Source organism: Heteronotia binoei, chromosome 3 (genome assembly GCF_032191835.1).
Source record: "Heteronotia binoei isolate CCM8104 ecotype False Entrance Well chromosome 3, APGP_CSIRO_Hbin_v1, whole genome shotgun sequence".
NCBI lineage: Eukaryota > Metazoa > Chordata > Lepidosauria > Squamata > Gekkonidae > Heteronotia > Heteronotia binoei.
The window spans coordinates 15,799,847-15,827,445 of NC_083225.1; the positions used below are offsets into that span (position 1 = coordinate 15,799,847).

At 47.7% G+C, this 27,599-nt stretch overlaps 1 protein-coding gene across 1 annotated transcript in view; it reads right to left on the minus strand.

Annotated features, from left to right (window-relative positions):
* The window catches only part of PCDH17 (protocadherin 17), a 303,250-nt gene that overhangs the window by 187,857 nt on the left and 87,794 nt on the right, over positions 1-27,599 (minus strand).

A 27,599-nucleotide genomic window follows, 5' to 3' on the forward strand; every position in this document is an offset into this window, starting at 1 on the left:
TAAGAGTCCGCCCTGCTCCTAAAGGTCGAAAGTGAGAAGGGCCATAATTGTGGGGCTTCCACTGAAAACACCCTCTCTCTTATGTGCCCACCAGACAAGCTTTTAGATTGATGGGACAGTCAGGTGGGCCTCCTATTGTGATCTTAATTCCCAGGCAGGAATATATGGGAGAAGACAGTCCTTCAGATAGGCAGCAGCCCACTTGTCAGTCCTTGGCAGACAAAAAACCCTACATTGGCTTCAGGTGCAGCCATCTTGGCCCACCAGTCAAAAGCATGGTTGATACCAGTTGCCAGGTGGAGGTTCTTGGTCTGCATCCATATGTGTGCAGTAATCTGAGCATAGATCCCTAAACTGGTTGAGCCTGTGGGGATTTTTGGTGATTTTGAAAAAAAGAGTGGTGGGGTTCTTTCACAAAATGGCTGCCGCGCGGCAGAGCCAATCACATAAAGGTGGACGTTGGGGATGGGATAGTGATGGATACCAGCTCAATAACTTTGCCCTTTTTGCCTAGTAAAACATACAAGGAATATACTGGAATCTGAATGGCTTTGATTGATTAGTACAAGCCTTATATTTCGTCTAGCAGAGATTTCTTTGCAAGGGGCTGTTGCCATGGAATTGGGAGATAAGCTTTCCGGCTGAAAAATGTGTCTGAAGAGCTGAGTTGAGCTGAGCTGAACAGAGAGGGAGCCTGGAGTACGAGAAGAGAGAAGAAGAAGATATTGGATTTATATCCGCCCTCCACTCCGAAGAGCCTCAGAGCGGCTCACAATCTTGTTTACCTTCCTGCCCCACAACAGACACACTGTGAGGAAGATGAAGATATTGGATTTATATCCCGCCCTCCACTCCAAAGAGTCTCAGAGTGGCTCACAATCTCCTTTACCTTCCTCCCCCACAACAGACACCCTGTGAGGTAGATTAAAATATTGGATTTATATTCCGCCCTCCACTCTGAAGAGTCTCAGAGCGGCTCACAATCTCCTTTCCCTTCCTCTCCCACAACAGACACCCTGTGAGGTAGATGAAGATATTGGATTTATATCCGGCCCTCCACTCCAAAGAGTCTCAGAACGGCTCACAATCTCCTTTACCTCCCCCCCCTCCACAACAGGCACCCTGTGAGGTAGATGAAGATATTGGATTTATATCCTGCCCTCCACTCTGAAGAGTCTCAGAGCAGCTCACAATATCCTTTACCTTCTCCCCCCCCTCGCCCCCCAACAGGCACCCTGTGAGGTAATGAAAATATTGGATTTATATTCTGCCCTCCACGCTGAAGAGTCTCACAGCGGCTCACAATCTCCTTTCCCTTCCTCCCCCACAACAGGCACCCTGTGAGGTAGATGAAGATATTGGATTTATATCCTGCCCTCCACTCTGAAGAGTCTCAGAGCAGCTCACAATATCCTTTACCTTCTCCCCCCCCCTCGCCCCCAACAGGCACCCTGTGAGGTAGATGAAAATATTGGATTTATATTCCGCCCTCCACGCTGAAGAGTCTCAGAGCGGCTCACAATCTCCTTTCCCTTCCTCTCCCACAACAGACACCCTGTGAGGTAGATGAAAATATTGGATTTATATTCCGCCCTCCACTCTGAAGAGTCTCAGAGCGGCTCACAATCTCCTTTCCCTTCCTCTCCCACAACAGACACCCTGTGAGGTAGATGAAGATATTGGATTTATATCCCGCCCTCCACTCCAAAGAGTCTCAGAGCGGCTCACAATTTCGTTTACCTTCCTGCCCACAACAGACACCCTGTGAGGAAGATGAAGATATTGGATTTATATCCCGCCCTCCACTCCAAAGAGTCTCAGAGCGGCTCACAATTTCGTTTACCTTCCTGCCCCACAACAGACACCCTGTGAGGAAGATGAAGATATTGGATTTATATCCCGCCCTCCACTCCAAAGAGTCTCAGAGCGGCTCACAATCTCCTTTACCTCCCCCCCCCCACAACAGGCACCCTGTGAGGTAGATGAAGATATTGGATTTATATCCCGCCCTCCACTCTGAAGAGTCTCAGAGCAGCTCACAATATCTTTTACCTTCTCCACCCCCCCTCGCCCCCAACAGGCACCCTGTGAGGTAGATGAAAATATTGGATTTATATTCCGCCCTCCACGCTGAAGAGTCTCAGAGCGGCTCACAATCTCCTTTCCCTTCCTCTCCCACAACAGACACCCTGTGAGGTAGATGAAGATATTGGATTTATATCCCGCCCTCCACTCCAAAGAGTCTCAGAGTGGCTCACAATCTCCTTTACCTTCCTCCCCCACAACAGACACCCTGTGAGGTAGATGAAAATATTGGATTTATATTCCGCCCTCCACTCTGAAGAGTCTCAGAGCGGCTCACAATCTCCTTTCCCTTCCTCCCCCACAACAGACACCCTGTGAGGTAGATGAAGATATTGGGTTTATATCCCTCCCTCCACTCCGAAGAGTCTCAGAGCGGCTCACAATCTCCTTTCCCTTCCTCCCCCACAACAGACACCCTGTGAGGTAGATGAAGATATTGGGTTTATATCCCTCCCTCCACTCCGAAGAGTCTCAGAGTGGCTCACAATCTCCTTTCCCTTCATCTCCCACAACAGACACCCTGCGAGGTGGGTGGGGCTGGAGAGGGCTCTCCCAGCAGCTGCCCTTTCAAGGACAACCTCTGCCAGAGCTATGGCTGACCCAAGGCCATTCCAGCAGGTGCAAGTGGAGGAGTGGGGAATCAAACCTGGTTCACCCAGATAAGAGTCCACACACTTAACCACTACACCAAACGGAAGGAGATACAAATGCTCAGAAACCTGTCCCAAAGGCAGCTTTTTTTTTTGTAAGTAAGTAATTTAGATAAGTCTTTCCTGGAGCCCAACATATTAATATCAGAACAAACATCAGGGTTGCCAGGTCCAATTCAAGAATTACCGGGGAACTTTGAGGGCGGAGCCAAAAGACTTCGGGATGGAGCCGGGAGACTTTGGGGGGTGGAGCCAGGAGCAAGGTTGTGACAAGCACGATTGAACTCCAAAGGAAGTTCTGGCCGTCACATTTAAAGGGGCCACATGCCTTTTAAATGCTTTCCCTCCTTTCGAAATAATGAAGGACAGGGCCATTGCCTTTGGGGGCTCACAGAACTGGACCCCCTGGTCCAATCTTTTTGAAAAATGGAGGGTATTTTGAGGAGAGGCATCAGATGTTATGCTGCAAATTTGGTGCCTCTACCTCAACCACCCCCTCAAGCCCCAGACAACCACCAATCAATTCCCCGTTACACCCTATGGAAATTGGTCTCCGTAGGGAATAATAGAGTTCCCAGAAGACATTCCCCAATCGTTTTGAAACTTGGAGGGTGTTTTGAGGAGAGGTATCAGATGGTATGCTGCAAATTTGGTGCCTCTATGTCAACACGCCCCCCCCCTCCAAGCCCCAGACACCCACCGATCAATTCTTCATTACACCCTATGGAAATTGGTCTCCGTAGAGAATAATGGAGTTCCCAGCAGACATCCCCCCCCCACACACACTTTCTGATAACCCTGAGGCAAGGGGAGGGCCTCCAAACTGAGGGATCCCCTGCCCCCACCTGAGAATTTGCAAACCACAAAGAGAATCACGGCAATTGTAGGCCGAGAAATCCAAAGCACAAGGCTTTCCGTGGAAACCAGCCTCCGTACAACCAATAAATTCACCAAACAATTCAACAAATACAAAAGCATGTATTAGTCCATGACAGACCACACAATGAGTCCTTAGCACAATAGGGAGCGTGTTCACCAAGAATCAATCCAGTCTTTATAGCGATCGATGCTCAGTTCATTCCAAGGAATCCTGGTGAAATAATTGTATTTCCTGCAGCTCGAAGAAGCCTGCGCAAAACAAGGGTTCCAGTACGACCTTGTTCTTTTCAAGCTTTGGGATTGCTGGCTGCATATATGGAGAGACACTGATCAACTGCACAGCTATTGCACCAGGATTCCTCGGAATGAACTGAGCATTGATTGCTATAAAGAAGAAGAAGAAGATATTGGATTTATATCCGGCCCTCCACTCCGAAGAGTCTCAGAGCGGCTCACAATCTCCTTTACCTTCCTCCCCCACAACAGACACCCTGTGAGGCGGGTGGGGCTGGAGAGGGCTCTCCCAGCAGCTGCCCTTTCAAGGACAACCACTGCCAGAGCTATGGCTGACCCAAGGCCACTCCAGCAGGTGCAAGTGGAGGAGTGGGGAATCAAACCCGGTTCTCCCAGATAAGAGTCCACGCACTTAACCGCTACATCAAGACTGGATTGATTCTTGGTGAACACATTCCCTGTTGTGCTAAGGACTCATTGTATGGCCTCTCGTGAACTAATATATGCTCTTGTATTTGTTGAATTGTTGGGTGAGTGTATTGGTTGCACGGAGGCTGGTTTCCACGGAAAGCCTTGTGCTTTGGATTTCTCTGCTCACCTGAGAATTGGCAACCCTAAGAAACATTCACAATGGAAGCCTTGACTCTCAAAGCTCCGGGGGTTTCTAAGGTGCAAAGGGATTCAAATCTAGCTGCTCTTTTGCATGCAGCCCTTCCCTCTGGAGCTCCACACCAGATCATGTACTGGCAGAAAAGCTCTCTGCTTTGCCAGCTGGGTGCCGCTTCCAAAGAAATTGAATTTTGCACAGTTGCACAGTTCAGTGACAAGAAAGTGAAGGCGGCAATCCCCCCTCCCTCCCCCACACCCGGTATAGCCCTTCACAGACACTAGGAGTCATCCCTCTGTGCTTTATTGCAAAAGGAAGCGTAGCTTTACGACAGACAAAATGGAAGGTGTGGCGTTTGAGAGAACACAGCCCCATTGCCACCACATCACACGTTCCCTTGAAGTGAGAATCTTCAAATTGCCAGACAGTCTGCGAGGAAATGTTCCACTTTGAATGATTTCGTGTTAAGTGACAGTAACAGATCCAGGCCCTGGGGTTATCAACCTTAACTGCGAGTCTCACATAAATAACTTGCCCTAAAAGCTGCCCGGCCTGGGGGGGGGGGGGTGACGGGGACAGCGAAGACATCAACACAGAGACCAAAACCACAGAGAAAGAATCTTGGAAACCAGCTGGGAGTCATAGATAATGTGTCAAGGAGGCATCGATTCCTGCTGCCCCCTTCACTTGAAACTCAGGTAGGGTTGCCAAGTCCAATTCAAGAAATATCTGGGGATTTGGGGGGTGGAGCCAGGAGACATTGGGGGCGGAGCCAGGAACAAGGGTGTGATAAGCAAAATTGAACTCCAAGGGAGTTCTGGCCATCACATTTAAAGGGACAGCACACCTTTTGAAATGCCTTCCTTCCATAGAAAATAATGAAAGATAGGGCCACCTTCTTTTGGGGCTCGTAGAATTGGACCCCCTGGTCCAATCCTTTTGAAACTTGGGGGGTGTTTTGGGGAGAGGCACTAGATGCTATACTGAAAATTTGGTGCCTCTACCTCCAAAAACAGCTCCCCCAGAGCCCCTGATACCCGCAGATCAATTCCCCATCATTCCCTATGGGAACTGTTCATGGAGGTGCATAATAGTTGTGGGGGTGGGGCTTCCCCCGCCGGCCAGCTGGCTGGGGGAGGGGGGAAGCCTGTAAAAGCAGGGGATACCCCACTGGGACCTTGGGATTGGGAAGCCTAAACTCAGGGCTACTTAGAGAAGGGGGTAGGAGCCATGTTTTTTCTGATGCTTCACACATGCACATATAAGCACAGAACAGCTAGCTTCAGGAACAGGGAAACTGGCAATAACATATATTGCTTTCTGTTCTCATTCCCTACTTGGATTCCCAACACTGTGCCAGCAAGTGCCAGGAAATTTGATGGGTAATGCCAGATTTTGGGGGGGGGGGTGGAGTTTGGAGAGGATGCTACGTCATTTCCAGGTGAAGTCACAAGCTGTCTCCCCAGTCTCTATGGTCTTTGCCACAGAGACTAGGGGAAATTCCTACAGCACCCCTATGTGGAGGCCACACATAGAAGAAGATATTGGATTTATATCCTGCCCTCCACTCTGAAGAGTCTCAGAGGGGCTCACAATCTCCTTTACCTTCCTCCCCCACAACAGACACCCTGTGAGGTAGATGATATTGGATTTATATCCCGCCCTCCACTCCGAAGAGTCTCAGAGCGGCTCACAATCTCCTTTCCCTTCCTCCCCCACAACAGACACCCTGTGAGGTAGATGATATTGGATTTATATCCCGCCCTCCACTCCGAAGAGTCTCAGAGGGGCTCACAATCTCCTTTCCCTTCCTCCCCCACAACAGACACCCTGTGAGGTGGGTGGGGCTGGAGAGGGCCAGCAGCTGCTCTTTCAAGGACAACCTCTGCCAGAGCTATGGCTGACCCAAGGCCATGCTAGCAGGTGCAAGTGGAGGAGTGGGGAATCGAACCCGGTTCTCCCAGATAAGAGTCTACACACTTAACCATGACACCAAACATACTCCTCAATTCCTTTGGGTCGGGAAATTGGGACCAGGTGCTAATGATTCCCCACCCCAGGCTTAGTCTCTTCTATCTGGGTGGTTACTACTACCCCAGCAATTTAATCTGGAATGGAAATAATCCTTCATTTATGAAATACCCCAAACTGTTATCACTCTATTGTACTCAAGTGTTTTCCACCTTTTCCCAGATACAGCAGATTTATTTCTCTTCAAAAAACAAAACAAAACTAAAAATACAATTGCAGTAGTTGCTTGTCCAAAGTAGCCTGGCAAAATGCTGCTGAGGTTTCCTAGAGCTAGTGTTCCTTTACATTTTGTTCACTTCCTCTTGACTTCGCAGGTTTATTACAGTATTTACTCAAATGTGAGATTCCACCCTCCCCCCACACACAGGTGAAGAAGAAGAAGAAAGGATCACCTTGTATTTGCATGCAAATTAGTTTTGTCCCACTGCAGGTATAATCAGGGGTCATTTTGTAGAAAAATAGGTGGTGGAGCTCATCCAGGGAGTGTTATGCAGCTGCACCTCCAATGGACAAGGTAGGTAGGTGGGGAGAAGGAAGGGGAACCCTCAGGAAGGTTCAGGAGCTGCGCTCCTGTGAGCTTCTGCTGAATTCAAAGCCTGGGTATAATGGAGGGGGGATCTTACATTCAGGATCACCTTCCTTTTGAGTAAGTATGGTATTTCACTTTCTAGAGGACCCAGAAATCCTGAGCAAATCTCTAATAAATGATTGTTTCCAAGGAAGGAAAGAAAAAAAGAGAAGTTAGAAAAGCTCTGGATGCAAAGAGAAAAGCAGTAATTAAAGCACGCCCCACCCGAGGAGTGAAAAGGAACTAATTTGGCTGAAAAGCAGCCGTGTCTGTACAACAAAAAGAGAGAGAAGAACATGTCAAGGGCAGCCCCCTAAGGGTGAATGCACAAAAAGCAGAGCCTTTGCAGATCATCAGATCATCATTCCAAGTAAACGTGCAGCAGAATCTTGTCCGTGGCAATTGGTACTGCAAAACTCTAAAGCTACATTATGTCAGAACGAGCAAAGCTTTAAGTCCCTGTTTAGATGACTGCAGAAGATGAAGGGAGCTGTGGCTCAGAGGGGGAGCCGTCTGCTTGACACACAGAAGGCCCCAGGTTCAATGCTTGGCATCTCCAGGTAAAGGTATCAAGGGACATGAAAGACCTCTTCCTGAGACCCAAGAGAGCCATTTCCAGGACGGACCGATGGTCTGATTCACTACAAGCCAGCTTCATGTGCTCATGTGACTGAACAGCGCAGGACGGTCATGGTATGGGAAATGGTCCTAGCCAGGGCTTCTTTTGAGGAGGAACCCAGTTCCTGCTGGCTTGGCCAGGGTTCTGGCTCTGGTAGAGGGACGGCGCTGGGCAGCCACGCACTCCAGACCATGTGCTCTGTCCTCTCTTCCGTCTCCAGCCTCCAACAGGCTCGCAAAGAGAGCAAGAGACACGGAGCCACCCATGACTGCCCCCCCAAGGAGAAATTGGGCCTGCCACTGCCCGCTCCGCTAGACATGGCCCAGTCTCTCCAGCCATGTTTGGGGAGGGGGGAGGTGAAACAAGGTCTCTCATTGGGCTGTGTGGGAACACACATCCACAAAGTGTGGCTGATGGCGCTGTACTGTTCTGTTTCAGTATGCAGAAAGTAACCTATTGAACAGGTGATGTCAGGGGGTGTGACCTAATATGCAAATGAGTTCCTGTTGGGCTTTTTTCTCAGTCAGTCAGTCAGTCACATTTTATTTGTATCCCGCCCTCCCCGCCTAAGCGGCTCAGGGCGCCTAACAGCAAGAACTCAATACATACATTGTACAATAAATAACATTTAACTACAATTAATTAAAATCCATTCGAATTCTAAAGACATTAATACATTTAGTGCTATAATCGCTGGCAAGTTTACTTGGTAGTTTAGTAGTTTTAGCTGGTGAAGGCCGTTTGGAACAAGGTGGGCTTGCAGGCCCTGCGGAACTGTTCAAAGTCCCGCAGGGCCCGCATTTCTTCTGGAAGCTGATTCCACAGCTGTGGAGCCATAACAGAGAAAGCCCGAGTACGGGTACTCTGGAGTCTTACCTCTTTTGGCCCGGGGATAGTCAGCAGGTTCTTCCCTGCTGACCTCAGTGCTCTCTGGGGTTCATACGGGGAGAGATGGTCCCTAAGCCATGGTCCTAGCAAACTGAAGAAGTGCGAATCAAGTAGGCTTCCCAACCCTCCCGCTCTGGCGGGAGTCCCCTGGGTTTGCAGCCTCATCTCCCGGTCTTCAAGAAGTGAGAAGCGGGGGGTGGGGGGTGGAGGGGGGGGAGAACATACCTGTAGGCTTCATTATAGAGCTCCTGAGCCGTTTGTAAAATGTCTGCCGCTTTAAGGCTGGGCAGGGAGCAGGAAGGGCTTGGGAGAACAGCCCTGCCCTTTCTTTTGCTTTCACTTTCACAGCAAGAGTTCTCCGGAAGAAGATCTGTTAAGTGTGTGTGTGTGAGGGAGGGGGCAGGGGATTCCCTGGTTTGGAGGCCCTCCCCCCTTTTAGAAAGCGTGGGGGGGAGGGAAATGTCTACTGGGCATTCTATTATTCCCTATGGGGAACGATTCCCATAGGGAATAATAGGGAATTCATCCGTTGGTATTGGGGGCTCTGGGGGGGGCTATTTTTTGAGGTAGAGGCACCAAATTTTTAGTATAACATCTAGTGCCTCTCCCCAAAATACCCCCCAAGTTTCAAAACGATTGGACCAGAGGGTCCAATTCTATGAGCCCCAAAAGATGGTGCCCCTATACTTCATTATTTCCTATGGAAGAAAGGCATTTTAAAAGGTGTGCTGTCCCTTTAAATGTGATGGCCAGAACTCCCTTTGGAGTTCAATTATGCTTGTCACATCCTTGTTCTTGGCTCCACCCCCAATGTCTCCTGGCTCCACCCCCAAAGTCTCCTGGCTCCACCCCCAAACTCCCCAGATTTTTCTTTAATTGGACTTGGCAACCCTAGAATCAAGGAAGTCGGAGATTTAGGTTCTACTAGGAGTCCCTGCCCTATCCCGGATGTCCCAGGATAGCTTGATTTTGCCACCTCTCAGAAACTAAGGAGTGGCAAACCAATGAAAAACCACCTCTGAAGTTCTCTTACCCTGACCTGAATGGCCCCTGCTAGCCCGATGCTATCAAATCCCCGTTAGGACCAACGTTCCCTCTAAGCTGCAGAGCCCTGGGAGCAGAAAGATTCTACTTTGTGAGCTCCTGCCATTAAAGTTGTGAGCCGCTGCATCAATTATTGTGCTCTGGGGTCATCCTTCCTGAGCGAAGACAAAAAGGCATGCGCTGGAGGCTAAAAATCTGTGCGCTTGCTCACGCTACCTCGGCTTAAAGGGAACACTGCTTAGGACTTGGATGGGGAACCTCCAATGAAGTCTAGGATTGCTACACAGAAGCAGGCAAAACAATAACCCACCTCAGTTGGCCTCTTGTCTAGAAAACCGTACTGGGCCACTATAAGATGGATCCAAGTGGGAAGCCGTGTTGGTCTGAAGCAACAGAACCTTTCAGACCAACGAAGTTTTATTCGGAATGTAAGCTCTTGCGTGCTCTAAGCAGACTTCATCAGACAAAAACGGAACGGCAAGCAGTCCTTAGCACAGAGAAAGTGGGCAGTGTGTTGGTATGTAGAGTCATGGGGATGTTTTTAGCAGATTAAAAGAATCACAAATTGGGGTCTGTGTTTGTTCGTTAGTGTTGAACTGGGCCGAAACAACACGCCTACGACATCAATCTGCTTTTTATAAGGCCGAGGACCTGCCTACCTGAGGGACCGTCTTTCCCCATACGAGCCCCAGAGAGCACTGAGGTCAGCAGCAGGGAAGAACAAGCTGACTATCCCTGGGCCAAAAGAGGCCAAACTGCAGAACACCCGCGAAAGGGCCTTCTCCATCGCAGCTCCATGCCTGTGGAACCAGTTCCCGGAAGAGGTGCGGGCCCTGCGGAGTCTTGACCAATTCCGCAGGGCCTGCAAGACCATCCTTTTTAGGTCGGCTCTTGCAGATTGCTGATTAATGATCGCTAAACAAATGATCGCCAAAGTGATTTCGCCTCAGGGATCTTCGCTATCACGTAAACTGACAGAAATAGCGCCAGGAACATCATCGTTGCTGTCAAATTATGTTGAATGTGAAATTTAGAATTGTTTTTTGGATAACGTCGATTTTAAAGCCTTGTATAATTACTGTATTGTATATTTTATGGGCGTTGTTAGCCGCCCTGAGCCTGCTTAGGCGGGGAGGGCGGGATATAAATAAAATTTTATTATTATTATTATTTATCACCCTCCACTGTTGTTTCAGCCCAGTTAAAAACACTAACACACACACACACACACACACACAGGTCCCAGTTTGTGATTCTTTTAATCTGCTAAAAACATCCCCATGACTCTACATACCAACACACTGCCCACTTTCTCTACATTAAGGACTGCTTGCCATTCCATTTGTGTCTGAGGAAGTCTGCTTAGAGCATACAAGAGCTTACATTCCGAATAAAACTTTGTTGGTCTTAAAGGGGCCACTTGTCTTCTGCTTTGTTCTTAGGCTGCTAGAAGTTGGGTGTGACCCGACAGCTCCTTCCACCACCAAGAGACATGAACTGGTATACAGCAAAACATCTTTTGTGGATGTTCTCTCCCCTCATTGGGGGATCTGTACGACATGGGATGTAAAAGGAAGATACAAATGATTTTAAGGGACCCCTCACATCCGGGCCACTTACTATTTGAGATCTTACCGTCAGGCAGGCGATATAGAGTGTTGAAGGCTAAGACAAATAGATTCGAGGGCAGCTTCTATCCAAGTGCCGTGGTTAGGCTAAATGCAGGGTTATGAATGGTTATTTGTTTTTCAGTGGCGTCACTGGGGTGGGTTGCACCCTGGGGCCAAGTGCGTGGGTTGCACCCTGGGGCCAAGTCGGTTGCACCCTGGGGCCAAGTGTGCCGGACTCGGAGGGAAGAGCAGCAGTCCTCGTGCGCTGCCCAGAGGTGCTAAATCCCTCGCGTTCGAACAAAGGAAGCCTCCGCCTGGAGAAGCCGAAAGATTTGGGGACGGTAACCGTCCCGAAACTTGAGGAGAGGCGCTGCTCGTCCTGCAAACTACTTCTTCCATCAGTCCGTCCCTCCCAAGGCGCTGGCGGCGGCGCGGGCTTGTGCAAGACCAGTTGCTAGCCGAGAGCGGCGGCTGGGGGAGCTCAGCGCACCTGGCGAGAACCAGCGAGAAAGAAGCCCGCTTCGGGTCCTCGTCGCCTGCCCCCTCCTCCCCCGCCGCCAGCAGCAGCGCCTGCGGTGCGGAGTCTTCAGCACTGGCGCTCATGCGCACTGCCGGCAATGCTCCTGCGCTACCCCTCACCCGCTCCTCCTCTTGCTGCTGCGAGCGCGGCCGATGCCGCCTGTTTTCCTCCTGCGTGAGGGACTCCCTCGCTCTCTGCCTGCCTGCCCCCTTCCCTTCCCTCCTGCGCCCCGCGCGTCTAAAGCCTCCTTTCCCTCGCTGGTTGGCTCGCAACGTCCTCCCTTCCCTGGTTTGCCTGCTCGCCCTCTGATGCCTGCCTGCGGAGAGCTGCGCTTTCCTCTTCCCTCCCGGCCTTCTCTCGCTTCGCCACTGCCTTGAAAGAGCCTCCCCGCATCTCCCGCCAATAAAGACTGTGATTGCTTGCCGCCTGCTGCCTTCAAAGAGCCCTAGGGGGCCAATGAGAATGCTCTAGGGGGGGGGGCCAATGGCCCCCTTGGCCCTGCCCTAGTGACGCCTCTGTTGTTTTTAGATGCATTTAAATGGTCCATGTATATGTCCTTTTGTGGGTGTTGATGTGTTGGTATGTTTGTGGAAGAGCACCTCATTTCGTTGCTCTCATTTTCTTTTTTGAGAACAATGACAATAAATTTATCTTTCTTTCTTTCTTTCTTTCTTTCTTTCTTTCTTTCTTTCTTTCTTTCTTTCTTTCTTTCTTTCTTTCTTTCTTTCTTTCTTTCTTTCTTTTGCAGGAGTCCATTGTGCTTTGTAAAGAAATAATCCAGGTTATTTCACCACCGTGCATTTATTTCATGGCTTGTGTCAGGGCATTTGTTATTTCCTTTGGCAGACTCCTAATTTTCTTTTAAAACACTTCAGGTGCAATCTATAAAGTCCTCATATATCTTTCACAAAGTTCACTTCCAGATGTAGGACTCTCATGCTTTAATGACTGCAAATTCCAGCATCGCTGGAAAGACCGGAGGGGGATTATATGAAGTTTTACATTGATTTTCACCAGAGGACTCTGAAAGTAATTTTTCAGCTCAAAATAAATCTAAGTCCAATTGTAAATTGCATTAAAAACATGGCCCATAAGGGCAATCTAACGGCAATTTTAACTAGGGAGCCACCATGGCGAAGCTCTGTATTTAAAGTAATTGTTAATGACCTGTAACGCAACGATTTGATCAATTTTCTTCATACTGTATCGAGCACAAAAACAAAATGGTTTAGGTGTCTGCCTCGTACCCAGCCAACACAGTGGCTAATAAATCAGAGAGCTGCGAAAGTGTAGGCTACACAACCATTTCAGAACCCCCAGAAACACCAGTTTTTATCATCAGGCAAGCTGCAGTAAATTTAAAAATATATATACTATTTCTGAGCTGGAAGCAGCACATGCTGCTCCAAAGCAGTGCCGCAAACAGGGACAGAAATGCTGGTAATTTCAGAGCCAAAACACCCAAAATATTCTATGCAGGTTAAGCCGCGTTTTGCATTTATTCACCCATCCTCATCCTCTGGGTGAGCAGTTCACAGATCTATCCATCATATGTAGGACCAAGAGCTCACAGCTACACAGCTTTAATAGGGTTAAAGCTCTAGTCTGGGTTCAACACACCTGAGGGACTGCCTTTCCCCATATATGCCCCAGAGGTCATTGCGATCGGCTACGCAGCACTTCCTGACCACCCCTGGCCCAAAGGATGTCTGACGTGCCTCGACCAGAGCCAAGGCCTTTTCAGCCCTGGCCCCTGCCTGGTGGAATCAGCTCCGCATGGAGATCCAGGCCCTACCTGAGCTACTGCCATTCCGTAGGGCCTGCAAGATACAGCTATTCTGCCAGGCTCATGGCTGAGGCAGTGGGCGTCCTATTCCAGCTATAACTCCATCAGTTGGCTCCCTTGTGGCGACACTGTGTCTTACTGCAGTGCTGTCCTGCTATTACTACCATCTTTAATCTGAGTTTATAACTGCTTACCTGTACGATGTGCCCTTCCCGCCTGCGGTGCACTTTATTTATTGTTTTATTGTTTTTACTTGTTTTTTTTTTTATAATATTCCATTTATTATAATACTCAAAACAACATAAGGATCAAGAAACAATTTGATAAGGAATTTTTTTTAGGATTTAAAAGCAGTAGAACTATGTAATCAGTTCTTTCCTATTCAATATTTTATTCAAATTTCCATATAACATAAAAATTGCGCACCATAATTAAACATATATAACAAAAAAATAGCGATCGGGGATCTCGCTAAGGGGATCTGCTATCTCCTATCTTGGATTTGATTCTCACCAACAAGGAAGATTTGATTGAAGATGTGGAAATAGTGGGCAGCCTGGGCAGTAGCGACCATTGATTTTGAATTTACAGTCTTAGGGAAGGGAAAAGCTATACGTAGTCAGACTTATAGGTTGGACTTCAGAAAGGCAAATTTCGATAAACTTAGAACTATGCTGAGTAAAATCCCATGGTCAGAAACACTTAGGAGGAAGTGGGTTCAGGAGGGGTGGGAGTTTCTTAAAAGCGAAATACTGAAAGCACAATCACAGACGATTCCTACGAGAAGAAAAAATGAAAAAAGCCTAAAGAAGCCGAAGTGGCTCCATAAACAGCTCTCTAAAGACTTGAGAGATTAAAAAAAAGACTCCTTTAGGAATTGGAAGGAGGGCCTTATGACCAAGGATGCATATAAACAAATCACCAGTGCTTGCAGAGAAAAAGTTAAGAAAGCTAAGGCTCAGTATGAGCTTAGGCTGGCCAAAGATGCTAAAAACAACAAAAAAGGGTTCTTTTCTTATGTTCAGAGTAAGCAAAAGAGCAAGGGCATGGGGAGCCCATTGCGAGGGCAAGAAAGCGAAATTGTAACAGGTAATGAAGAGAGGGCGGAACTGCTCAATTCCTACTTTTCCTCAGTCTTCTCTTCTGAGGGGAACGGTGCTCAACATGACAAAAACAGAACATATAAGGAGGGTATGAAGTTCCAACCTAGGATCAGCGTAGGGATAGTACTTAAGCACCTAGTTTATTTAAATGAAACTTAGTCCTCAGGGCTAGATGAATTGCATCCAAGGATTCTAAAAGAGCTTGAGGATGTAATTTCTGAGCCCCTGGCTATTATTTTTTGAGAATTCTTGGAGAACAGGAGAGGTGCCGGAAGACTGGAGGCGAGCGAATGTTTTCAAGAGGATCCGGGTAACTACCAACTCATCAGCTTGATGTCTATACCTGGAAAAGTTTTAGAACAAATCATCAAACAGTTAGTTCTGGAACATTTAGATGTGATTACTAAGAGCCAGCATGGGTTTCTCAAGAACAAGTCATGTCAGATTAACCTGATCTCTTTTTTTGAGAAAGTGACTACCTCGCTGGATCAGGGGAATGCTGTAGACATCATTTATCTTGATTTCAGTAAAGCTTTTGATAAGGTTCCACATACTATCCTTGTTGGGAAAAGGAAAGGTCCCCTGTGCAAGCACCAGTCGTTTCCGACTCTGTGGTGACGTTGCTTTCACAACGTTTTCACGGCAAACCTTTTTACAGGGTGGTTTGCCATTGCCTTCCCCGGTCATTACACTTTCCCCCCAGCAAGCTGGGTACTCTTGTTGACAAGTTGGTAAATGTGGTCTGGAACCTGTTACCGTTAGGTGGATCTGTAACTGGTTGACAGATCGCACCCAAAGAGTGCTTGTGAATGGTCCCTCATCCTCTTGGAGAGGAGTGACAAGTGGAGTGAATCAGGGATCTGTCCTGGGACCTCTTTTGTTCAACATCTTTATCAATGATTTGGATGAAGGAATAGAGGGAATGCTTGTTAAATTTGCAGATGATACTAAATTGGGAGGGGTTGCAAACACAGAAGAAGACAGAAACAGGATACAGGATGACCTTGACAGGCAGGAAAACTGGGCTAAAATCAATAAAATGAATTTTAACAGGGATAAATGTAAAGTTCTGCATTTAGGTAGGAGAAATCCAATGCATGGTTATAGGATGGGGGAGACTTGTCTTAGCAGTAGTATGTGTGAAAAGGATCTAGGGGTCTTAGTGGATCATACGCTGAACATGAGTCAACAGTGTGATGCGGTGGCTAAAAAGGCAAATGCAATTTTGGGCTGTATCAACAGAAGTATAGTGTCCAGATCACATGATGTGATGTTATTGCTTTACTCTGCTCTGGTAAGACCTCATCTGGAGTACTGTGTTAAGTTTTGGGCACCACATTTTAAGAAGGATATAGAGAAGCTGGAATGGGTCCAGAGGAGGACAACAAAGATGGTGAGGGGTCTGGAGACCAAGTCCTATGAGGAAAGGTTGATGGAGCTGGGGATATTTAGCCTGGAGAGGAGGCGGCTGAGAGGTAATAAGATCGCCATCTACAAGTACCTGAAGGGCTGTCATCTAGAGGATGGCGTGGAATTGTTTTCTGTGGCCCTAGAAGGTAGGACCAGAACCAATGGGTTGAAATTAAATCAAAAGAGTTTCTGGCTCAACATTAGGAAGAACTTCCTGACCTTGGAGGTTTTTAAACAGAGGCTAGATGGCCATCTGACAGCAAGGAAGATACTGTGAATTTGGGAGGAGGTGTTTGTGAGTTTCCTGCATTGTGCAGTGGGTTGGACTAGATGACCCTGGAGGTCCCTTCCAACTCTATGATTCTATCAGAAAAACAAAAACAAAGATGAGGTGAGCAGTTACTCTTTACAAGATCTAATTATATGTAACATTGTATCCCTCTTTCTTATTTTTATTCTCATTCACCCTCCATTCTTAACCTTTTTAACTTTCTACCATTCTTCTTAAATATTCTTTACATTCTGCTATTTATTTACATTTACATTTACGTTTGCATAACCATTCATAAGACTTTGACCAATCCTGTACCTTATGCTTGTCTGAGTGTTAAGGATATATGTCAATTTGTCTACTTCAGATGTCTCCATTATCTTTACTACTTGCTTAATTTTAATGTATTGTTTAAACTCTGAACTGTAGGTTTTTATTGTTGTTATTGTATGTTGTGATCCACCCTGAGCCCGTTTATGGGAAGGGGGGACTAGAACCCTACTAAATAAAGAAAAGAAAAGAAATTAAAAAGAGTATTCAAAAAATTCAAAACAGAGACTGACCAACCATTAGAAGAGGAAGAAGAAGATATTGGATTTATATCTTGCCCTCCACTCGGAAGAGTCTCAGAGTTGCTCACAATCTCCTCTACCTTCCTCCCCCACAACAGACACCCTGTGAGGTGGGTGGGGCTGGAGAGGGCTCTCACAGCAGCTGCCCTTTCAAGGACAACCTCTGCCAGAGCTATGGCTGACCCAAGGCCATTCCAGCAGGTGCAAGTGGAGAAGTGGGGAATCAAACCCAGTTCTTTCAGATAGGAGTCCGTGCACTTAACCACTACGCCAAACTAGTTAAGTTAATACCTGTAACACATGTTGGGATCACTAGTGCCTCTAGTGCAATGAAAATATGAAGTCCCTGTTCAATTCAGCAAGGGAGGGATAGTGCAAAATCTATTAACGAATCCCAGTTCAAAAGTTTCATGCTGGTGTCCCCCTTTAAAGCTCGTTGGTTGAAGAATTTTGCCTTTCAGGTCACAGACAGATTTCCAGTGAGACTGAAATGTCACCCTATTGGTTTTTAAATATTGTAAATTTTAAGATGATGATGATGATGATTATGATGATTATACAAAGAGAGCAGAAGGGCATTGTAGACACAAGATGGAACAGTGTAGATGATGACAGAGAACCCGTGTTTGCTCTTCTCGTGGCAGGCTTCCGGCTGAAGACCTTTTTCAAGGCCTTTTTGTTGGTTAGTTTTTAATTGACTTCTTGCCCAGATTTCAAACTGTGCTCAAGAAGACTGGGTTGGTATTTTATTCAGCACTTTTCTTGAAATGGTGCAAAACGGGCCTCGGAAGAGAAGCCGTCATTCCACAATCCATCTATCCAGGGCCGGTGGTAGGGTGCCCCGCCACGGCTGCTGTCCCAGGAAAGGTGCCCCCCCTACCCTCCTGCCGGCAGAGCATGCCCCCCCGAGTCAGTGCAGTGCGACAGGGCCAGACACATGACTGGACACATGCCCCCACCTCCTCCCTCCTGGATGATTTGCAATGCATGGGAGGGCCCCAGAAGGGCCCGCTGATCAGCTGATCAGTGGCGCCTTTATTTGGTCACTTGCTCATTCCCCCCACCCACCTCCAGGATAGGGTTGCCAAGTCCAATTCAAGAAATATCTGGGGACTTTGGGGGAGGAGCCAGGAGACTTTGGGGGTGGAGCCAGGAGACATTGGGGCGGAGCCAAGAACAAGGGTGTGACAAGCATAATTGAACTCCAAGAGAGTTCGGGCCATCACATTTAAAGGGACAGCACACTTTTTAAAATGTCTTCCTTCTATAGGAAATAACAAAGAATAGGGGCACCTTCTTTTGGGGCTCATAGAATTGGACCCCCTGGTCCAATCGTTTTGAAACTTGGAGGGTACTTTGGGGAGAGGCACTAGATACTATATTGAAAATTTGGTGCCTCTACCTCAAAAAACAGCTCCCCCAGAGCCCCCAAAACCTCCAGATTAATTCCCCATTATACCCTATGAGAATTGATCTCCACATAGGGAATAATGAAGACGTTTCCCTCTCCTCCTCCCTCCCCCCCCCCCTTTCTGGCAACTGAAGCGAGGGACTGGCCTTTCTACTCACGAGTTGCTGCCAGCTTCTTTACAGCAGCAGTCACACCATCCCAAAGTGGAGCCTTGCAATCAAGCCTCCGGAGGTGCAAAGGCACATGGTCCTTTGCAGGCGGGGCTTCTCTCCTCCCCCCCCCCCCAGCCAGCTGACTGGGCGCGGGAAGCAGCTTGCGAAAAGGAAGAACGGCTGCTGCAACGGGGCTGGGTGGGAAGGGAAGGGAGGAGGAGAAGCATCGGGCATTGGAGTCCGTCAAGACCCGCCTGCGTTCGGCAGCCACCTCCACCCGCTCGCTGGCGAGCCAGCCTCCCTTCTCAAGATTTCCCTTGCCAGGCTCAGCACCTCCTCCCCGGACGACGCAAATGCTCCTTGGCGCCATTCCCCCCTCCTCCCCCCACTTCCAGAGTTATGGAAAGCGGGAAAAGAGGCTGAAAATCCAGTATTCTCCCGCCAGGGCGGGAGGCTTGGGAAGGCTACTCCAGGAGGAGGGGCACCTATGATTGCCTAATGGACACACCGGCCCTGCAACTGTGGTCCTACTGACTCTATATCTGCGAGGCATGAAGGACTGAAATTCCAGCAGGAGCCCCTTTTCATAAGCTCTCCTTTGTAAGCTCTTGGAGGACTGGCTACATCAGGGGTGTGTGGCCTAATATACAAAGGAGCTCCTGCTAGAATTCCTTACAGGGCTCTTAGTACAGGGCCTTCTGAAAGCTCCAGGAGGATTGGCTACATCAGGGGGGTGTGGCCTAATAGGCAAAGGAGGCCCTGCTAGAATTCTTTACAGGGCTCTTCGTACAGGGCCAGCTGTGAGCTCCAGGAGGAGTGGCTACATCAGGGGTGTGTGGCCTAATAGGCAAAGGAGGCCCTGCTAGAATTCCTTACAGGGCTCTTCGTACAGGGCCTGCTGTGAGCTCCAGGAGGAGTGGCTACATCAGGGGTGTGTGGCCTAATAGGCAAAGGAGGCCCTGCTAGAATTCCTTACAGGGCTCTTCGTACAGGGCCTTCTGAAAGCTCCAGGAGGAGTGGCTACATCAGGGGTGTGTGGCCTAATATACAAAGGAGCTCCTGCTAGAATCCCACCCCTGGAAGCATGTTTGGGCTTCCCATCATGCAGTGGGATGACTGACGCAATGACAGGGAGCCCAAAACAAGGGCTAGAGGGAAGGGGAAATTATCCGCGGTCTTGTCCCCATACTACAGCCCATTGTCAGTTGTCTATGTGGTGGTGGTCGGGAGCATTGATCGTCTGGAAAAATGGACTGCCTGGGTTTTGGTTTTGTTTTCTTGGTTGGCTACTGTGTGAGTCAGGAGGATGGGCTAGATGGACCACTGGTCTGATCCAGCGGGGCTCTTTTTTATGTCCGTACCTGCATAAACATTTTAAGCAAAATGTCTGGCATTCCCTCAATGATCCCTCCTTTCTAACCAACATTTCAATTGCTTTTTAAAAATACATGTTTCCTACGTGGGGCTTTTTTTGTAACGGAAACTTTTTTTGCATATTAGGCCACACCCCTGTGGTGTAGCCAATCCTCCAACAGCTTATAGTAGGCCCCGTAAGAAGAGACCTGTAAGCTCTTGAAGGACTGGCTACATAAGAGGGGTGTGGCCTAATATGCAAAGGATTCCTGCTACAAAAAATAGCCCTAAGTAGAAGGCTGCTGCATGAGGGTGGGGTTTGGGGAGGGGAGGGTGGGGAGGGGAGGGGAGCTCCAAAGCAGCCATTTCCTTCAGGGGACTGCCCTCTGTTGTCTGGAGATCTGTTGTAATTCCGGGAGATCTCCAAGCCGCACTGGAGGTTGGCAACCCTCTTTCTTGGCTTGCTCTATTGATGCCTTGTGAACCTCTGCAGCTTCCCCTGCCCAGATGTCCAGGATCCATGGTGGGAATTGTGGTTTTTTGGCCACTGTGTGACACAGAGTGTTGGACTGGATGGGCCATTTGCCTGATCCAACATGGCTTCTCTTATGTTCTTCTGTGACACAGAGTGTTGGACTGGATGGGCCACTGGCCTGATCCAACATGGCTTCTCTTATGTTCTTTTGTGACACAGAGTGTTGGACTGGATGGGCCATTGGCCTGATCCAACATGGCTTCTCTTATGTTCTTCTGTGACACAGAGTGTTGGACTGAATGAGCCATTGGCCTGATCCAACATCGCTCCTCTTATGTTCTTATGTGACACAGAGTGTTGGACTGGATGGGCCATTGGCCTGATCCAACATGGCTTCTCTTATGTTCTTATGTGACACAGAGTGTTGGACTGGATGGGTCATTGGCCTGATCCAACATGGCTTCTTTTATGTTCCTATGTGACACAGAGTGTTGGACTGGATGGGCCACTGGCCTGATCCAACAGGGCTTCTCTTATGTTCTTACGTGACACAGAGTGTTGGACTGGATGGGCCACTGGCCTGATCCAACAGGGCTTCTCTTATGTTCTTATGTTCCTACCATGGAGAAAAGCAATCCTGCTTACCACCAGCATGAGGCTGTAATAGAAATCATTTTTTTTTAAGACAGATTTAGCAGAAATAGCATGCATTATAAGGAAACAGCATGCATTTTCTTTTGGCAACCATGAGAGCAAGAAGTATATATATCTTTATATATGTCTTTAAAATGAAAGACCCAATTATTTGACCTAAATGAGACTTTGTTGGGTCAGGCCATGTGTGTCATAAAATGCAATGTCAGGTAGCAGGAATACAAACTTTATAAGGGACACAGACAAACAAAAAATATTTTTAAAAAACTTAAAATAAAACATGCTTAAAATATTAGGTCTTATAGGTGCTTTCTTTGTATCTCTCCCGTGCGATCCAGAGAACTGGGCAAAGAAAGTTCTGGCTCTTTCCTTCCTTCCCCAGGGGACCAGGAGGGGGAGGAGCCTCAGCCAACAGAAGGAAGAGAGGCTTGGCTCAGTAGCTCTCCTGTGCGATTGAGAGAGCCTGGCAAAGCACGCTATTTCTTCCCTCCTTCCTCCCCAAGGGGGGAGTCTCAGCCAATGGAAGAAAACAGACGCTTTGCTCTGTAGCTCCTGTGTGATTGAGCAAGCCTGGCAAAGCAAGCTGCGATGCAGAAGGAAGCAAGAGAGAGGGAAAAGGAAGCAGATGACAGCCAGTTGCTTGGGGGCCTGATAGGAGCCCTCTGGGGACCTGACCCGGCCCAGGCTGCATGTTTGACACCCCTGCTATACACCCTTAGAATGATGTAGCGCTCCCCAATTTCCACTTACACTGAGTCGCTCGCTCCAACGTGACCCTCCTTCCAAGCAGTGTTCCCTCTCAGCTGAATTAGTGTGATCTAGCTCGCAGATTTTTAGTCTCCAGCTTATGCATTTTTGTCTTAGGAAGGATGACCCCAGAGCGAAGTAATTTATTGCTTGCTCACAACTTTAACTGCCACAGGAGGTGGCAGCGGTTACAAGCATAGACAGCTTCAAGAGGGGATTTGGTAAAGATATGGAGCAGAAGTCCATCAGTGCCTATTAGCCCCAGCATATTAAGAATGTAAGAACATGAGAGAAGCCATGTTGAATCAGGCCAATGGCCCATCCAGTCCAGCACTCTGTGTCACACAGTGGCCCCCCCAAAAAAGGAGGTTCACAAGTGGGGCTAGAAGCCCTTCCACTTTGCCCAGCCCCACCAAGCATCAAGAATACAGAGTGTCACTGCCCCAGACAGTTCCAATAATATGCTGTGGTTAATAGCCACTAATGGACCTCTGCTCCATATTTTTATCCAAACCTCTCTTGAAGCTGGCTATGCTTGTAGCTGCCACCACCTCCTGTGGCAGTGATTTCCAAATAATAATAATAATAATAATAATAATAATAATAATAATAATAATAATAATAATAATAATAATAATAATAATAATTTTTAATTTGTATCCCGCCCTCCCCGCCGAAGCAGGCTTCACCCTTTGGGGGAAGAAGTACTTCCTTTTATCCGTTCTAACCCGACTGCTCAGCAATTTCATCGAATGCCCACGAGTTCTTGTATTGTGAGAAAGGGAGAAAAGGACTTCTTTCTCTACTTTCTCCATCCCATGCATTATCTTGTAAACCTCTATCATGTCTCCCCACAGTCGACGTTTCTCCAAGCTAAAGAGCCCCAAGCGTTTTAACCTTTCTTCATAGGGAAAGTGTTTCAACCCTTTAATCATTCGAGTTGCCCTTTTCTGGACTTTTTCCAATGCTATAATATCCTTTTTGAGGTGCGGTGACCAGAATTGCACACAGTATTCCCAATGTGACCGCACCACCGATTTATACAGGGGCATTATGATACTGGCTGATTTGTTTTCAATTCCCTTCCTAATAATTCCCAGCATGGTGCTGCCCTTTTTTATTGCAACCGCACACTGTCTTGACATTTTCAGTGAGTTATCTACCATGACCCCAAGATCTCTCTCTTGGTCAGTCTCTGCCAGTTCACACCCCATCAACTTGTATTTGCAGCTGGGATTTTTGGCCCCAATGTGCATTACTTTGCACTTGTCCGCACTGAACCTCATCTGCCACACTGACGCCCACCCACCCAGCCTCAACAGATCCCTTTGGAGTGCCTCACAATCCTGTCTGGATTGTTGGAACTCTCTGTCTGGGGCAGTGATGTTCTATTTTTGGTGCTTCAGAGGGGCAAAAGGGTGAGGGTTTCTGGTGTCCTGGCCCCACTGATGGACCTCCTGATGGCACCTGGTTTTTTGGCCACTGTGTGACACAAAGTGTTGGACTGGATGGGCCATTGGTCTGATTACCAAAGTAGAATTTTTGCTCACAACACCCCTCAACTTAGAGGGAGCATTTCTAAATGCACTTACTGTAACTGTTGCAAGAACGGTGATACTCAACACTGGTATTGGTGCCTGAAAGAGCGGTCTTATTTGATGAAGATTTATCCTCCATTCCAGCAAAAGCCTTAAACATTCATCAGATTTATGAATCCGAGGCTGCTGGAATATTCATATATATTTTTTTTTTATCCAGAACTACAAGAACAAGGATCACGTTCTCAAAAATGTATGATTTACTGCTGGCCTTATTGCATGGAGGTGCTCGTACCTGAAACTGTAATAAAAGCAAAATGTCTTGGCAGAGTTTAACTGCGTTTTAATTAAACATTACTCGGGGAAAAAATGAAACGGAACATCGCTACCCTTTATCAAGCTGCCACTTAATATCTCATCCAAGCCGGTTCCAGTTCTTCCCTCAGAAACCTTAATTCTAAATATTTCCCTTTGGTGCCACAGTAACCTGGCACAGCAGGAACTGCTGTGAGAAGCAGGAGAATCGCGCTCTGCCAAAGCGAGTTGGAAAGAACAGACGACGACTGTGGTTTTCTTAGAAACTGTGCACATTTTGGCTCAGAATCATTTTTCACAAAGAGAACAGAGAGCACAGTAACTTTTAGTTGAGAGCCTTCATGGTCTTTCTCTCTAAAAGCAGCCTTTCCTCCAACACCAACCCCTCCCCCCCACCCCCCACCCCGGTAGAAAACCACAGACTTACTTATGTACAGGAATTCTAGCAGATTCACAATTTGTTCCCTTTATGAAGCGAGCTCCCTTCTAGTTTACAGACTGGAACGACTGTGTCTCTGAACATGTACAGAGGGATTTTCTCCTCTGAGCAGCTATTCAAAGAAGTCCTCACAACATAATTTTCTGATTGGCTTCCAATTTTAGACTATGAATGGCATAGGGTTGCCAAGTCCAAGTCAAGAAATATCTGGGGACTTTGGGGGTTGAGCCAGGAGACTTTGGGGGTGGAGCCAGGAGACACTGGGGGGAGGAACCAGGAGCAAGGGTGTGACAAGAATAATTGAACTCCAAGGGAGTTCTGGCCATCACATTTAAAGGGACAGCACACCTTTTAGAATGCCTTCCTTCCATAGAAAATAATGAAGGATAGGGGCACCTTCTTTTGGGGCTCATAGAATTGGACCCCCTGGCCCAATCTTTTTGAAACTTGGAAGGTATTTTGGGGAGAGGCACTAGATGCTATACTGAAAATTTGGCACCTCTACCTCAAAAAACAGCCCCCCCCAGAGCCCCTGACACCTGCGGATCAATTCCCCATCATTCCCTATGGGAATCATTCCTGGAGGTGCATAATGGCTATGGGGGTGGAGCTTCCCCCGCCGGCCAGCTGGCTGGGGGAGGGGGGAAGCCTGTAAAACCAGGGGATCCCCCGCTGGGACCTGGGGATTGGGAAGCTTAGAATGGCATTTCAATTCTTTCAAGGTATTTATCCCTAAATATCTACATCACTGTTTTTATTGCTTTTCAAATAGATTATTATGCTTTACTATCATTTCAATTCACTTGTGCATATTGCTTCTTAGGTAAGAGAAATTGTCTTTTTCCTTTTGTATATTTTCATCATTATGTAGTTGGTTGGTTTGCTATTTTGTGTATCATCTCTGTTTTCTTAGTGTTTGTATAATTTTAAGTAATTTTCAATAAACTATTTGTACATAAGGGGAAAAAAAGATAACTTTCTGATCACTGTGGGACTCTACATACTGAAAAACTCACTGAAAATGTCAAGACAGTGTGCGATTGCAATAAAAAAGGCCAACGCCATGCTGGGAATTATTAGGAAGGGAACTGAAAACAAATCAGCCAGTATCATAATGCTCCTGTATAAATCGATGGTGCGGTCTCATTTGGAGTACTGTGTACAATTCTGGTCACCGCACCTCAAAAAGGATATTATAGCATTGAAAAAAGTGCAGAAAAGGGCAACTAGAATGATTAAAGGTTTGGAACACTTTCCCTATGAAAAAAGGTTAAAACGCTTGGGGCTCTTTAGCTTGGAGAAACCTTGACTGCGGGGTGACATGATAGAGGTTTACAAGATTATGCATGGGATGGAGAAGGTAGAGAAAGAAGTACTTTTCTCCCTTTCTCACAATACAAGAACATGTGGGTATTCAATGAAATTGCTGAGCAGTTGGGTTAGAACAGATAAAAGGAGGTACTTCTTCGCCCAAAGGGTGATTAACATGTGGAATTCACTGCCACAGGAGGTGGTAGCGGCTACAAGCATAGCCAGCTTCAAGAGGGGGTTAGAAATATGGAGCAGAGGTCCATCAGTAGCTATTAGCCACAGTGTGATATAAAAATTTTGGCCACTGTGTGACACAGAGTGTTGGAATGGATGGGCCATTGGCCTGATCTAACATGGCTTCTCTTATGTTCTTGTGTCTGGGGCTGTGATGCTCTGTATTCTTGGTGCTTGGGGAGGCACAGTGGGAGGGCTTCTAGTGTCCTAGCCCCATGGATGGACCTCCTGATGGCACTTGTTTTTTTTTTTTTTTTGCTACTGTATGACACAGAGTGTTGGACTGGATGGGCCATTGGCCTGATCCAACATGGCTCCTCTTATGTTCTTGTGTCTGGGGCTGTGATGCTCTGTATTCTTGGTGCTTGGGGAGGCACAGTGGGAGGGCTTCTCGTGTCCTGGCCCCATGGATGGACCTTCTGATGGCACTTGGGGGGGTTTTTTGCCACTGTATGACACAGAGTGTTGGACTGGATGGGCCAATGGCCTGATCCAACATGGCTTCTCTTATTCTTAACTGCTAGAGTGAAATGAGGTAACTTGCAGGTTTTCCCAGAAGTGAGGTCATGGCACATGAGACACCACACGGTCCACCCATCTCCCAATTCCCCCCACCTCTGCCAAGCTCCTACTGGTTGCCAGGCCCGGCAATTCTATGGATAAGGAAAACTCAAAAAGTTTTATATTTCCAGGTGAACCAGCTACTGTCTGATGCATTGAATGGTGGGAGTGCCGTTTCACGTATACACAAGGAGTTGCCATCTGCTGAGGCTGGCCCTGGCTCCATCTAGGCCCTGCACTACCTACCCTGCTGTTCTTCAGAGTGTCAGGCAGAGGTCTTTCCCATCACCTCTTACTTGATTCTTTAACTGGGACTGCTGGGGATTGAACCTGGGACCTTCTACAAGCCAAGCAGAGGCTCTACCACTGAGCCATGGACCCTCTCATAATCTCACGAAGGCAGGGGAGTCGAACATGCAGTTCAGGGGCCGAATCAGGCCCCCGGAGGGCTCCTATCAGGCCCCTGTGCAACTGGCTGTCGTCTGCTTCCTTCTCCCTCTCTCTTGTTTCCTTCTGCATCACAGCTTGCTTTGCCAGGCTTGCTCAATTGCACAGGAGCTACAGAGCAAAACCTCTATTTTCTCCATCGGCTGAGGCGCCTCCCTTGAGGAGGAAGGGGGGAGGAATAGCTTGCTTTGCCAGGCTCTCTCAATTGCACAGCAGAGCTACTGAATCAAGCCTCTCTTCCTGCTATTGGCTGAGGCTCCCCCCCCGTCCCCTGGGGAAGGAAGGAAAGAGCCAGTGCTTCCTTTGCCCAGTTCCCTGGATCCCATGGGAGAACTACAAAGAAAGCCTCTTTAAGACCGATGAGTACTAACACTTTACGCATGATTTAAGTTTTTTAAATATATATATTTGTGTTTGTGTTCTTTATAAAATTTATATCTCCGCAACCTAATCTTAAATAGGTATACAAATGGACCAGCCCGACATGGCTTGGCCCAACCTGACATGGTCCGACCCAACAAGGTCTCATTTATGTCAGATCCGGCCCTTATAACAAATGAGTTCGACACCAGTGCACTAAGGCATCCATATGCTACAAAAGCCTGCACAACTAGAGACTCACCAAGTTGAGTAATGGTGAGGAGCCTCCATCCACCCTCCTGGATCAAAGTTCCAAAGGTGTCCATAGGTTCAAATAGGTTGGGGAACCCTGATGTAGGACCTCAATCAAGGGTCACAAGAACTGACCCTCAAAACCTACTCCAAAGCCCAAGGTTCATCTCCACATGATGTTGAGAAATCAAGAAACCTGAGTAGAAGGCATCCAGAGTGCCTTTCCCTCATCAAGCCTCTCTTCCTTCTATTGGCTGAGTCTCCCCCCACCCCGTCCCCTAGGGAAGGAAGGAAAGAGCCAGTGCTTCCTTTGCCCAGTTCCCTGGATCCCATGGGGGCCAGTTTGGTGTAGTGGTTAAGTACGTGGACTCTTATCTGGGAGAACAGGGTTTGATTCCCCACTCCTCCACTTGCACCTGCTGGAATGGCCTCGGGTCAGCCATAGTTCTGGCAGAGGTTGTCATGAAAGGGCA